Here is a 16,701-nt window from a genome sequence, read left to right on the forward strand (position 1 = left end):
AGGCTGGAGTGCAGTAGCAGGATCTCAGCTTACTGCAGCATTCAACTCCTGTATTTAAGTGATTCTCATGACTCAGCCTCCCAAGTATCTGGAATACCAGGTGCACACCACCATGCCTGGCTAATTTGTTGTATTTTTAGTAGAGGTGGGGTTTTGTCATGTTGGTCATCCTGGTCTGGACCTCCTGACCTCCTGCTCCAATATCCCAAGGTGTTGGGATTATAAGGCATCAGCCACTGTGCCCTGCTGTAACTACCCTTTCTTATTTCTCATGTTCCTTTTGACACCAAAGATTTGATGTATGATAACTTTATTGATACATATTTTATTCAAATATATATGAATTAATGTATTTTCATCCATGCTATTACCTAGAATGGAATATACCATGACTGCCCCAGATATTTGTCATTTTAAATTTTATACATTACTCTCTCTTTTCATTATTTTGTTTCTTTAGAATGTTAGTGATTGTTTTAGTCTGTACAACTTATTTTTATATAAGTGTAACGGCTAACAACTTGAGTTACTAAATTGAATAATCCTGTTCAAATCATGTTTTTGACTGTTAACGATTACATAATCCTCAAAACACATGGTGATAATTGAATGAAATAATCTGAGCCACTTAATACAATGTCTCAGTTTTAGTAACCATCTAATCAATGCTATTATTTTAGTAATATAAACATTTCTTTGAGATTATGTGTATGATTTCCATTTATGATTACTATGTTCTGATTAATGAGCTATTTATGCTACACAGGTATTTCTGACTAATGGTTACATTAAAGTAATGGCAAAAGTGACAGTATCAAAAGAGGTGAAAGCACTACTTTAAGACAATTATTTTAGAAATATAGGAAAATATAAGTAAAAATAATAGAAATATAGGTTAAAATCACTGAAATTGTACTTTATTTTTTGTTTCCATCTGTCTAGTTGAATTAAATACTCTCTTCACTTTTTTCAGAATTTCTAAATGTTTACATGGCTGAGGCTAGTATAAGAAACACATACTGCATTAGTAAGCAAAAAAGTAAGCAGTTTCTTTTTACTGTTCAATTAGAAGATTATTCTTAGAAAACATATTATTTGATAAATTGTTATTTAAAGAGCAGAGATGTCATTACGTACCTCTGTGAATCACATCAATTCTCTTCAGCTCTTTATCTGTCCTTGGTCTTATTGCCTGTAATATTTATATGATTTCCTCATCTTGCATTCTGTTCTGTTGGATAATTTTATACTATGTCGCACAATTAACAACTCTAAGTTTTATTTTGAAACACTGAAAATTAAACAAATATATATGTATCTACATATATATAAATTCTTTCTTCAGGGCTATTTATGTCTTGATTATGCTTTGGGAAATGTTTGCCTTCACTCTTTTTCCAATATTGGATCTCTGTTCACCAGCTTTCTCTCAGTAACTACCACCAACCGACACGGGCAGTAATGCAATAAAAGATGGAAAACAACTCCCCACAAAATAATTTTTTGCTAAGTAAATACAAAAACCTCAGGACTCTAGGGTTAAAATACAGAATGAACATGAATGTGATCTCTGTTCACTGGTCTAGTTGATTTTTCTTAGAGGAAATCACTGGAGTTGTAAATGTTACAAGTTAGAAAGAGGGAAGGAGATGGAATAGAAAATAGCAGATAGTCTTGATAACCACATTTAAGCCTTGGATTCAGTTTTCCTTGGAAACAGTGGTATCCCTTATTTTCTCATGGTATATTAAAAATAAATTAGTATTTAAATTTTACTGATTATTTTTAACATAAGTTTATTTGGGTTAGGCATTCAGGAACTATAGGAGACATAATTTTCCCAAGTATTTATGTTCAAATATATACCACGTGGAAAAAAAATGTAATTTGTTATCTGTAGTCTTTCAATTTGGAAAAACAATTGGTTCAATGAATATTAGAGCCCCAATCATAAAATACTAGTTTAAATATCCAAGTACTTACTCGATGTAGAATGAGTAATATGTATTTATGTAAATATTATTTTCGTTAGATCAGGACAAAAAAAGAAGCAATCGCCTATACTATGTCACACATTTAACAACTCTTAAGTTTTATTTTGAAACATTGTAAATTAAACAAATATTGATATAGGTGAGCTCTAATTTTCATGAGCCTATACAGATTACAGAGCTGTTGTGCTAATGAAAAAAGCATGCTTGCTTAGTCACCTAAAGCACAGAATTCTTCAGGTAAGAGGCAAATACCACTATATGATAGTACAGGATCACCTTTCACTTTGGGGTTAAGTCGCTCTTTCTTAACTAAATGATATGTAATAAAACAATGCTTTTTAGAAATTACAGTAAATTATATTTTACATTTTCATAATACAGTAATTTGCAAAATTAGACTAAGTTGTTTACTTTGTGCTCTGTCAGGCTGACAGTGCTATGTACATATGTACATATGTTTCAAGGCAACAAACACATTCATTGATATAGTAAGTGAATACATTCTCATAGAAACACAGCACTGCATGTTAATATTAAGTAATATTTAGTCTGCATCTGTGACTGTTTTCTTGAACGTTTTTAACCATATAAGTAATGTATTCAGACTTCATAAAACAAAATGTCTTTTTTATCATTTATCCCTCTGTGTGTCTATGAAATAGAATATTAATTATGACTGTTTTACAATTCAGAGTTTTAAAACTGATGAATAACATTATCTAGTATTTAAAACTTATACTTTATCTCGACTCCTTTTTAAATATATTTCAATGCATGAAAATATGATGAGAATTCATGGATTATGTTTAAGAAAGAAAATTACACATATCATAGGTTAGCAAAGAAAGTAATTTAAAGTTAAATTAAATAAGAGGTGAATAAATGTAGTTAATAATTCTCCTGGTAGATTAACAACAAAAAGTTAAGTGACAAGGTGATAGAAGACAAAATCATTCATTTTAAAATGTTAAAAAAAAAATAAAGATGGTCTGTATGACAAGAAAAATGCAATTTAAATATAGCAATTTTGAGAAAAGAAAAATTAAACTATGACGATGAGAAAAACTCTTATTTTTTTTCTTCAGAGGGATACTCTGAAATTACAATAGATTCTAGTTCCAGAACATTTTTATCATGCCAAACAGAAAACCTTACCTATCAAGCAGTCACTCTCCATTTGCCTCTACCTTGATGCTTTGGCAACTACTAATCTATTTTTTTCTCTATAGATGTGCCTATCCTGAATATTTAATATAAATGGAATTATGCAATATATGACCTTAGATTTTTAGAGACTTTAACTTAGCATAACATTTTCAAGGCTCATCATGTTGTAGCAGGTTGTAATTCTTCACTCCTTTTTATTGCTGAATATGAATATAGATACATTACATTTTGTTTATCTATTTATCAGTTAATGGATAATAGGGTTATTAATACATTTTTGCTATCGTGCAAAGTATAGCTAAGAAAGTTATTGTAAAAGTAGAAAACCAAAAGTTTGCAATTTTTAAAATGTATACCTGCAGAAGAGTTGCTGGGTCATATGGTAATTCTATCTTCCATTTCTTGAGAAACCACCAAACTGTTTTTAGAGTGCCTGCACCACTTTAGATTTTCACCAACAATGTATGAAGTTTTCAATTACTCCACATTCTCTCTGCCAACATTTCTTATTTTATGTTTTTTGTTTGTTTGTGTTTTGTGTTTTAAGTTTTTTAAAAGTACAGCCATTTTAGTGGATGTGACATGCTATCTCATTGTGGTTTTAAATGCATTTCCTTAATTATTAATGATATTGACCATCTTCATATGTTCACTAATCAGTTGCTAATAGTAATTCAAAGTCCTTCACCCACTCACCAGTTAGATTGTTCCTCTTTTTGTTGTTGAATTGCAGGCATTCTTCACATATTCTAGATACTAGACCCCAATCAGCTATAGAATTTGCAAATGTTTTCTCTCATTTTGTAAGTCAAAATTAGAGAACTGTGCCACAATAAACACATATGTGCATGTGTCTTTATAAAAGAATGTTTTATAATCCTTGGGGTATATCACCCAGTAATGGGATTGCTGGGTCAAATGGTATTTCTGTTTCTAGATCCTTGAGGAATCATCACACTGTCTTCCACAAGGTTGAAATGATTCACAATCCCACTAACAGTGTAAAAGTGTTCCTGTGTTTTCACATCTTCTCCAGCATCTATTGTCTCCTGATTTTTTAATGATCACCATTCTAACTGGCAAATCAATTGAATATAGATGTATTAATGTACTTCAGTAATCTGAATTCAATTCCATTATTCTCAGTATCTATTCTTATGTCAATGCTGGATTTTAATTACTGTTACTTTATAGTGACTTTTGTAATCAAGATGTGTGAACCCTCCAACTTTTCTCCCTTTTTCAAGATTTTTCTATTAACAGTCACCTGTAATTTTATGAATTTGCAACGATCAGCTTTTCCATTTCTGAATAAAGGCCCATTAGGATGTTGATAGTGATTGAATAAAATCTATATATGCTTTGAGAAATATTGCCATCCTAAAATATTAAGTCCTCTAATCCAAAAACAAGTTATGTCCTTTCATGTATTAGTCTTAAGTGTCTTTCACGAATTTATTTTCATTTTCAGTGTAAAAGTCTTAGAGAATCTTAGCTAAACCTATTTCTAAGTATTTTATTCTTTTGAAAATCTATTATAAATTAAATTGTTTTATTAATTTTATTTTCAGATTGTTCATTGGTAGTACATGAAAATATAACTAAGTTTTGTTTAGTAAAATTGCATTGAACCAGCTTGATAAATTATTTTATTATCTCTAATGTAGTTTTATGGTGGATTTTTAAAAATATCTAGATACAAGTTAAATTTAATTTTATATAAAATTAGAAGTTTTACTTATTCATTTCCAATTTGTATGGATATGTTATTGTCTAATTACTTTAGCAAGCATTTCTAGTACTATGTTGAATTGAAGTGGTAAAGTGGGCATTACTGTATTGTTCCTGATCTTAGAAGGTATATTACTTTCCTAGAACTGCTGCAACAAACTACTGAATTAAAACAATAAAAGTTTACTACCACTCTTCAGGAGGCTAGGAGCCTAAAATCGAAGTATCAGCAGGGCCATGCCCTCTGTCCTACCTCCAAAGGTGTTTGCTATCAAACTTTGGCATTCTTTAGCCTGCTGTTTATTAACTCCAATCTCCACTTTGTTTATCAAATAAGTATCTTCCCTTTGTCTATGTCTTCACATGGCATTCTCCTTTCTGTGTATATCTGTCTCTGTGTCTCTTGTCCTCTTTCTATATGGACATACAAGTCATATTAGATCAAGGGCCCTCCTTACCACATTTTAGCTTGTGTCTTTCCAAACAAGGTCACATTCACAGGCTAGTGATGAAGTCATCATTATGCCTTTTCAGCACTGTAAGGCAACTTACAAAAAGAAGAAAGCTCCATGACTTTTATTATAAAGTACGTTAGCTGTGAACTTTATATGTTCTTTATCATGTTAAGAATGTTTCCTTTTATCTTCAGTTTGTTGAGTGCTTTTTTCTTGAAAAGGTGTTAGACGTTGTCTTGCTTTCTTTTTTTGGTCATCAATAGAAGTAATAATGTGTTTTTTTCCTTTTATTTTATTAGTGTGGTTTATTACATTGATTGGTTTCCTTATGTTGAACCACTTCCTGTATTCTTGGGATAAATACCACTTGGTCCAACTGTATATACCTATTAACATGCCTCTAAATTAAGTTTTCTAGTATTAATTGTGCATCTATATTAACAAGGGATACTGGTCTTTAATTATATTTTGCTGGGATGTCTGTCTGGTCTTGGTATCAGAGTAATACTGGCCTCATAGAATGCATGATGAAATATTTACTTTTATTCTATTTTTTGGAAGAGTAGTGGGAAATGCTGGTGTTAATTCCTCTTTAAGTTTTGATAAAATTGATCAATGAAGTAATCTTCTTCTATACTTTCCTTTACTGAGAGTTTTGATTACCAATTCAGTCTTTTTACTTGTTGTAGATATTTTCATATTATTTCTTCATGACCCAGTCCTGGTAGTTTATGTATTTCTATATTGTTTTCCATTTCATCCAACTTATCTGATTTGTTGGTATAGAATTATTAAGAGTATTACCTTATAAACCAGAAACACCATTCTAAGCTCCCTAATTGACTGAGTGAACCCCCTTCTCAGCCAAGAAAATCTCCCCCAAAAACTAAAAAACTAGTTAAGGCCATGAAGGGAACTGGGTGATATCAGATATGTCTCATTATACTCACCTCTCTTTGGTGTTTAAACACAAAGACTAGCATTAACATTAAAAGAGAGACTCTTTGTAGTAATAGGATACTAAATTTCAACATGGCTCTGGTACAGCATCACATTAGAGATATAGGCCCTGAATAAAAATCAAAGTATTTTATCCCAAAATAATTTTCTTTGACATATTTTGAAATGGCTCTGCAAAGCTGTCTTATGTGGGGAATATTTACATTCTGAAGGAGGTATTTACAGCTATTAATTTCTCTCTAAGCACTGTTTTCTTTATATCCAATATTTGGTATGTGTTTTTGTTTTTGATTTTTTCATAGAAATTTCTAATCTCCTTTCTGAATTCTCCTTTAACACATTGGTTGTTATTAAATGTGTTGTTTAATTTCCAGATTTTGAGCTTTTTCAGTATTCCTTCTTGGGGTATCAGTCCTGGAGTCGTGAAGAACGAAGGGTTGCAATGTCTGAGGGCAAGAGAACATGGAAGCCCCATCTTAAGGAGAAAAAGAATTTGACCTTTCTCTGTCTGTTTGTTCTATATGGATCTGCACTGGATCGGATGATGCCTATGCACATTGTGAGAGTAATTTTCTTTACTTAGCCTACTGTTTTAAATGCCAATTTCTTTTGGGAATATCCTTGCTAACATACTCAAAAATAATGTTTTGCCAGCTATCTGAATACCCCTTATCCCAGTCAATCTAATACATATTCCTATTGGGTATAGAGTGTTATGTATTAAATATATGTGTGGTAGACTAATTTATAGTGTTGTTTAAATTCTGTATTTTGTTCTTGATCTTCAGTCTAGTTAGTGTACCCATTATTGAAAGTACAATGCTGAAGTCTCCAACTGTTATTTTATGATAGCCTCTTCCCTCCCTTAAATTCTGTCAATTTTTGATTCATATATTGTGTGGCCCTATTCATAAGTGTGTAAATGTTTATAATGTTTACATCTTTTTTGTCAAAATATAACATCCTTCTTTGTCTATTACAACAAATTTTCACACAAACTCTATTTGGTTTTGTAATAGTATATCTATTCCAGTTTACTTTAGGACAATATTTGTGTAGAATATCTTTTCACTTTCACTTTCTATGTATTTGTGTTTTTATATCTAAAGTAAGTATATTGTAGACAGTATATAGCTGAATTTTTTTTTAAATTAACTTGGCCAATGGGGATGATGGAGACAAGATACTTGCCCTTATTGTATGAACAAGTTTTTGAAAGATTGGTCTCCTTTATTTTTTAAATATTAGAATGCATTAGTAAAAACAGTCAACTTTTATGCATCTTCTTTGGATAGTATACTTTGGCATTCCTTTAACTTCAGTTTATTTTTCTTTTTATGTATATTTTAAGTTCTTGTCTTTAGACAGAATAGATCCATATCTTGCTTTCCTTTAAAAAAATATTCACTGTCTTTTGATGTTTCATTTGTGTGTTTAATTCATTAATACATAATATAACTTTTGATGTGCTTGGATTTAGACATATTTTCTGTTTATTTCCTTTAATTTGTGCTTCTTTGTTTTTCATTTTCAACACTTTTCTGTTGTTTTCAGAATCTAATTTTAATTACCTATTGGGATTTATCTGTATGTATCTTTGTACTAATATATTAGTGGCTAATTTAGGGATGAAACATTCTATATTTTTATGGCTATAGTTAATATTCCAGTTTATGTAAACTATAAAACCTTTTGTACTGTATAGGTCTATTTAATCTGTTTCTCATCTTTTATTCTAGAGCTATTATATATATTAAGTATATATACAGTATATCTCTCACAGTACGATGTTAACTTTATTCTTAGTCATATGCATTTTAAAGAAATAAAGTTTTATTTTATCCACATATTTAACATTTTTTTCTGCTCTTTATTTCTTTTTAAACATCTGAATGTCCATCTCATTTTATTTATTTTCACTGAAGAAATATCCTTAACATTTTTTTAAATATGTGTGGAAAGATTTATTGCTCTGTTCTAGAGTGGTACATATTACCTTCACTTATATTTCATTGGAGAGATCTTGTTCATACAACCCCGCTAAACTACAAGGGTAACTGAGAAATGTAATCTAGCTGTGTGCCCAAAGAAAGGAAAAAGGAATTTTGATAGATAGCTGGTGGTCTCTGTCACATCCCTTATACCTACTGTCCTTTGTCCGCTCAATTTTTGCTATTAGTGTTTTTTGTTTTTGTTTTTGTTTTTGTTTTCTTCTTATTGTACTTTAGATTCTGGGGTACATGTGCAGATCATGCAGGATTGTCGCATAGGTGCACACATGGCAATGTGGTTTGCTGCCTCCATCCCCCCATCACCTATATCTCACATTTCTCCCCATGTTATCCCTCCACAGCCTCCCTACCCCCTGCTGTCCCTCCTCTTGTCCCCTGCAACAGACCCCAGTATGTCATGCTCCCCTCCCTGTGTCTATGTGTTCTCATTGTTCAACCCACTCCTATGAGTGAGAACATGTGGTATTTGATTTTCTATTCTTGTGTCAGTTTGCTGAGAATGATGGTTTCCAAGTTCATCCATGTCCCCACAAAGAATACAAACTCATCATTTTTTATGGCTGCATAGTATTCCATGGTGTATATGTGCCACATTTTCCTTGTCCAGCCTATCATTGTTGTGCATTTGGGTTGGTTCTAAGTCTTTGCTATTGTAAACAGTGCCACAAAGAACATACCTGTGCATGTGTCTTTGTAATAGAACAATTTATAATCCTTTGGATATATACCCAGTAATGGGATTGCTGGGTCCAATGGAATTTCTATTTCTACATCCTCAAGGAATCGCCACACTGTCTTCCACAATGGTTGAACTAATTTACACTCCCACCAACAGTGTAAAAGTGTTCCTATTTCTCCACATTCTCTCCAGCATCTGTTGTCTCCAGATTTTTTAATGATCGCCATTCTAACTGGCGTGAGATGGTATCTCAATGTAGTTTTGTTTTGCATTACTCTAATGACCAGTGATGATGAGCATTTTTTCGTATGTTTTTTGGCCTCATATAAGTCTTCTATTGAAAAGTGTCTGTTTGTGTATTAACCTTAAATGTAAATGGGCTAAATGCCCCAGTCAAAAGACACAGACTGGCAAATTGGATAAAAAGTCAAAACTCATCTGTGTGCTGTATTCAGGAAACCCATCTCACATGCAAGGACACACATAGGCTCAAAATAAAGGGATGGAGAAAGATTTATCAAGAAAATGGAGAGCAAAAAAAAGCAGAAGTTGTAACCCTAGTCTCTGATAAAACAGACTTTAAACCAACAGAGATCAAAAGGGACAAAGAAGGGCATTACATAATGGTAAAAAGATCAATGCAACAACAAGAGCTAACGATCCTAAATACATACACACACAATACAGGAGCACTCAGATACATAAAGGAAGTTCTTAATGACCTACAAAGAGACTGTGACTCCCACACAATAATAGTGGGAGACTTTAACAACCCACTGTCAATATTAGACAGATCAACAAGACAGAAAATTAACAAGGATATCCAGGACTTGAACTCAGATCTGGACCAAGCAAACCTAATACATTATCTACAAAACTCTCCACCCCAAATCCAGAGAATATAGATTCTTCTCAGCACCACATTGCACCTACTCTAAAATTGACCACATAATTGAAGTAAATCACTCCTTAACAAATGCAAAAGAATGGAAATCATAACAGTCTCTCAGGCCATAGTACAATCAAATTAGAACTCATGATTAAGAAACTAACTCAGAATCGCACAACTTCAGGGAAATTGAACAACTGGCTCTTGAATATTGATTGGATAGAAAAGGAAATGAAGGCAGAAATAAAGATGTTCTTCGAAACCAGTGAGAACGGAGACACAACATACCAGAATCTCTGGGACACATTTAAAGCAGTGTCTAGAAGGAAAATTATAGCAATAAATGCCCACATGAGAAGCAAGGAAAGACCTAAAATTGACACCCTATCGTCAAAATTGAAAGAGCTAGAGGAGCGAGATCAAAAAAAACCTCAAAAGCTAGCAGAAGACAAGAAATAACTAAGATCAGAGCAGAACTGAAGGAGATAGAGACATAAAAAACCCTTAAAAAATCAATAAATCCAGGAACTGGTTTTTTGAAAAGATCAACAATATAGATAGACCACTGGCCAGATTAATAAAAAAGAGCAAATAATCAAATAGATAAAATAAAAAACGATAAAGGGGATATCACCACCAATTCCACAAAAACACAAACTATCATCAGAGATTACTACGAAGAACTCTATGCACATGAACCAGTAAACGTGGAAGAAATGGATAAATTCCTGGACACTTGCACCCTTGCAAGCCTAAACCAGGAAGAAACTTTCTACAATTGCAGCATCAGGCCTTGTGAGCTAGTGAAAGCTAGGTCCAGCACACTGCTGCATGTAGATCTCCTTATGAATTGGATCCAGGAAAAAAGAAAATTTAAAAAAATCATTTTTATTTTTTTAATTCTCATCATCTATATTTCTTTTTATCTTATCTATTCTGTTTTAATATATTCTGAAGAATAATGTTCTATGTTTCTATAGCAAATGATATTTCTATTATTTTCATTTTCTACCTATTTCTATATGTTTATCTTCTTTGTTCATGAAGATGATTAAAAAATAATAATTAGCAGCTAGCAGGTATAATCCTAAAGAACAGTATTTTTTCTTCATATGGGTAGCATATAGAATATGTTTTTCACTTTATTTTTTTTTAAAAAATCGCAGCATTTTTTTACATATAGCAGTTTTAATCCAATGAATTTTAATATAATTTTAATTCAATTGAATATTTATTAATGTTCTGCCTACTATGTGGTCATTAGTGATATAGTGATAAAAGGGACCCACATGGTCATTGCCCTCATGAGATGTATATGTGGATAAATAATTTTTTTTTTTTGAAATGGAGTCTAGCTTTGTCACCAGGCTGGAGTGCAGTGGTGTGATCTCTGCTCACTGCAAACTCCACCTCCCGGGTTCAAGCGATACCCTGCCGCAGCTTCCCGAGTAGTTGGGATGAGAGGTGCATGCTACCATGCCCAGGTAATTTTTGTATTTTTCATAGAGTTGGGGTTTCACCATGTTGGCCAGGAATGTCTTGATCTCTTAACCTCATGATGCACTGGCCTTGACCTCCCAAAGTGTTGGGTTTATGGGCATGAGCCACCATGCCCAGCCAGATAAATAATTCTTTTACCAATAACCAGAAGTGTGTTGAATACGAGAAATTTTTTAAAGTACCATGAGAATAGTAAATAAGCTTTACCTAGTCAAAGAGGTCAAAGACTTCTTTACAGAAGTAAAGCATAACTGTAATTTAACAGGTAACAAGGCCATTAGACAGGAAAGTAACAGAGAAATAAGGCAGCTAACTTAATGATGAGGGGTGCATAAGGAGCTGGAGGGGCCTGAAGTAGTGCAAGTCAGTAACAGCAGGGAAAAGGAGTAAGAATAGACAAAGCAGTAACCTTGGTTCTGGGAGTCTTTGACTCTTTCTTTTTGCCATTCTTTCAATATCTTCCCTGAAATACACACACACACACGCACACACACACACACACACACACACACACACACAGATTATGAAAATGTATCAAAATGGAGAAATAATTCATCCTGAGCAAAATTAAAGAGATGAGTAAATTTGGTTAAAAAAAGTTTTTTATCTCTCTATATTCTGTAAAAATAATCATGTCCTACTTGTATCTTTTGTCTCTCTAGTGCTCTGGGTTCTGAGTAAAAGTAAAAGTTTCCTACAAGACACATTTCATTTATTGCTTTCTGTAAATGCAGTTAAATTTACTTAATAGTGAATGTAAATGTAAGAAACTAGCTTAATATTCATCAAATCTCCTCTTCCTCCTCCCTCTCCTCCTTCTTCTTCTTTCTTTTTGCCTGCACCTTAGCCTTTCTGAATTATTTTGCATCAAGGTGGCATCATGCACTTGAGTTCTGACATTTAAATGTGGGGCAAAATGACGTAGACAACTTCCAGCCTGGTCCTTAACATTGCCCAAGAAGAGACTTACCAGTGTGTTTTTTTTTTTTTTTTTTTTCTTAACTCTGTCCAATGTAGAGGGTTGGTGGAGAATTTTCATGTCCTTAGTCATGGCAGAACTATTAGCTAGAAGGGACCTGTGTTCCTACTTAATGAGCAGAGTTCCTCATCAATACACATTGGGCTGTAATGTAAGTGAGAAACAAGATTTTGGCATATTAAAGCAGTAATCTTTTGTCACAGGAGGGAATATTTTTGGAAAATGCTGTATATAAATATTATATATGTAATAGATGTTAAAATCATGGGAGAGGTAATATAGTTTAATTTTATAAATTATTTAACTGTAGATAGAATGAAATAGAATTGGGCAGGAATGCACAAGTATTAGCAAACATGACTAAACATGATTACTTTGATTCTAATGAGTATGTGTTGTCCTTTGTAATCTATGTATATCATTTTATTTCTGCTTTAGAATAAGTTTATAACAGGTAATTTATGTGTATAACATAACAAGAAAATGATGAGCACCTCAATAGAGAAATAGACAAATAACTTGAGAAAGTGTCACCAAAGGAGAAATTCCAAGTACCAATAATATAAAAATATGTTTCTCTTTGCCTATCAAGGCAGTGTAACTGAACAAATAGCAGGCAATTATGTTTTAGTAGGATAATTTAACATATTGACAAATGTGTTAGAAATCGCTTGCAAGATGGGTAATGTATTGCATTGGTCATATTGGTCATGTGTGAGTATTTCTACGTATTTTAAAATTGTTTCTGTCCTAGGTACCAAATCTCAAATGAGAAAATTATTTTATGCAATTCTACGCTTATAAATTAATTATAAAATAATCACGTGTGTGAGATATATACAAAACAAGATATATGCTGATGAAAAATAAGAAAAAGTAAACAACCTTAATAATTAAAATTGTAGGTTTCTTAAACTCATTATATGTGTAGCAATTACACAATAAGCAGTGTTTCTAAGATAACATATTTATTGTTATTTTATATATATATATATCTAGGACATAAAAAGTGAAAATTCAGCGTAAAATGAACATGATATGCTTTTTATTTAATTATAAGGTGTTTTTCTTGTACCTGTATATACATACATTTACATATAATTTAATATTGAATTGATTAGCATACATCAAAATAAAAATATTGGATTTTACAAAGTATTATTGCAGGTAATTTTTATTTTCTTTTAACATACTCTTCTGTGTTAATTTCTATACTCAGCTCTTATTTTCACAAAATGTTGTGATAAAATCATAAAAGATATAAGGTAAATACATATGCATTCTTTTAGAATATAGTGTGAAGAATCTTAGCAAGTATATAATTAATAAAATAGATAAGTAAATCTAAGATCATGATCATAGATGAATCCTTGTAGATTAGTAGAATGTCTTTTGAGTGGTGAAGATTCTGCAATGGTGAATATGTAATTAAAATGACTCAATGGGATCATAATTCATTCAAACCAAAAGAAAGAGAAACATATATATATACAGAAAGAAAGTGCATAATTCTATGAAAAAATAGCAGCATTTGATTTCAACAACTTTATAGCAATTTTTGCCTTGTATTCTCTGTGAAAACCAGACAATACAGGAAACATATTGAGGAAAAAAAAAGGTCTAAGACAAAATGGTGAAATAAAAAAAATTAACCCGGAATAGTCAATATGTGCTGTGTTACCTATCAGTAAGAATGAAAAATAAGTGACATTAAAAAGTAATTTGCTTCCTTTAAAATATTCAGCAGTTTGGCATCACAATGAATTGTAGAATATGGTACAATACAGTGTACATCATAAGGTTTATAACTCTTTAGGGTAAAACATAAAAATACTTTATTCTCAGCAGTCTAAAAGTGACCACATTCCCTAAGTGTTATGTGCAATCAAATGAATAATAATTTTTAAATAAAGTACTCCAATGTTCTAGTGTGTAATAAACTTGCATCCCCATTGGCTAGTATTCACTTGCTATTCAACAAAGAGATCTGAATTAAAAATGCTTTCTATATGTGTTAAGTAAGTAATATAAGTTTTATAGGGCAATTTTTAAAGAAATTATACTTTAGAAATTGTACGTGTCTTTTCTATAATAATAATAAAAGTAGACAATCTCATAACAGTGTTCAGTTTCTCTCATTTTTGCTTTCTTTTCTCAAAAAAACACTATTCTACAAATATAGCTATAATTACTATATAACTTTATAGCAAAATCAAAACCGTACTATACTCCAAATGCAAATATAGTATAAAGAATCTTCCAATAAAACTATTGACAGAAGTGTAAATGCGTGATTTACTCTTAATAGCTTTTGTGTAAGTAAAGCATTATCTCCTGGGAACACCAAATGCTAGAAAGGAATGAGATCTGTAATACTGTATTTATTGCTTAAAGTTCTGGTGGAGAATTGAACTGCTGTGTCCACAAATTTCTATATTTTTACCATCCAGTACATTTTAGAACTTCTTTAGTGCTTGAGAGGCATTAACTAATCATTACACCCCATAACTTAAGTTTTTATCCCTTTTTACACAACTAAAAGAAAGTGGGTAAGTGGTTTTCCTCTCTCAGCACTGTAAGTCAGCATAAGGTGAATTTAGAAGCATCTTATGCCTTTGATATGATTTAGATGTGATTTCCAAAATAATGTACACAAGGGAGTTACTGATGGAGGCCAAGGAGAAGGTCCAGGCAGCAGAGATGGGAGAAAGTCCAAAGACACTCTTGACCTGGAAATTAAAAATGATGTATCATTTCTCAGTAACATTTCATCATGTCTCTTCTCTACGATCAATAAACACAGTTAGGAATTTGGAAAAAGAGGCACAAGAGCTTATGTAGAGAAGATAAATTAGTTAAGTGCATGTGAGAACTGAACTGTATTTTTCATAGGCAGCAGTACATAATAATGTCTTCCCATGCTGGTTGCAGGGACACTTATAATCGTCTAGGCTTGGACACATAACAAAACATGAATTAATTTAGGATTAATACCATCCGATTCTATGATCCTAGTTTTCTGATTACCTATTTACCACTAAATTATGATTCCTAATAATGTTCTTAAGACTTTCAAAGATAGATGATACAATTTGAGCATTTTTTTATCTACTACAATATTTTTCTATAGTCATCCGTCCTAATTTGTGTGACCAGGCCTAGGGAAAATTACAGTGTGTAGGAGTTTTGACAGAGGGAAAAACTTGTAGGACTCATTTCTGTCCACCTTTACTTCTTGTATTAGGATGGATAAGACACAACATGCATAGAAAGTGAAAAATTAATTTTCTGACATTTTGCCTGTGTCTTAGCTTGTGCATTAACAAATGCTTTAATGGGTGAAAATATTTGTTTTGAAGTCAAGCTATTTGCATAAAATTGTGGCTCAATCACTTATTGCATAGGTACTCTTGGGAAAATTAGTTAAATCTGTTTGATTTCCCGTTACTCAGTTGAAAAATGTGCTAATAAGTACATTAATTCCTGTGCAGATTAAATCAGTTTTATATATAAATTGTTTAGGATGGGGCTTAGCATATAGTAAGCTCTTAATAAACAATTGTCAATATTATCAGTAGTATAATTATTTCAATTAACTTAATCTTGTTAAATCAGTATTTCCCTTGTTCTTTCTAGTTAAGGTTTTGATATCTTTTTGCAAATCAGCCAAATGTCATCCCCAGGTAAAGTTCTAGACTGCAAAATATAAAAACAAAAAATGGTTAAAACAATTTCTAGTTTTTCTTCTAAGTTATTACTTTACACTAAATAAGTCATTTTAACCAATCTAGTTTGTTTTTATAATATGTGAACATAAACTGTGTATGCATAACTCCTTTCAAGTCTAAAATTTTGTGAGTCAAAGGCATAATTTTGGATTAGAATTGACCAGAGGTTTTGATGTATCTAGATAAATATTATTTTCTAAAATAATTTGCATATCAACTACCTGTTTTGCATTATAAATGCTATATTGATGAATCTTTTTAATGTTTAAATACAATATGCACGTTATATTTAAAATATTAAAGTTCCATACATATTCATGGGTAACCTTCTACCTATAGCCTCATTGAAATCTGTGCCCTTGGGTTAAAGATACTTTCTCTTGGAATTCAACTTTTCGATTGTGTTAAAAACACATTTTAGTAGTGGCATAAAGTGATTTTTTTTTCCTTGGGACATTTTTTGGAGAGATTCCAAGACATAATTGGTAAATAATGCAGGTAATCAGGCATAGAGAGCTTGTCTAACTTAAAATAATATATGCTGACAAAAAGCAACAAATTGTGTGTGTGTGTGTGTGTGTGTGTGTGTGTGTGTGTGTGTGTGTGT

This window comes from Sapajus apella, unplaced genomic scaffold (assembly GCF_009761245.1).
Source record: "Sapajus apella isolate SASKATOON/1434 unplaced genomic scaffold, GSC_monkey_1.0 scaffold28, whole genome shotgun sequence".
Lineage (NCBI taxonomy): Eukaryota > Metazoa > Chordata > Mammalia > Primates > Cebidae > Sapajus > Sapajus apella.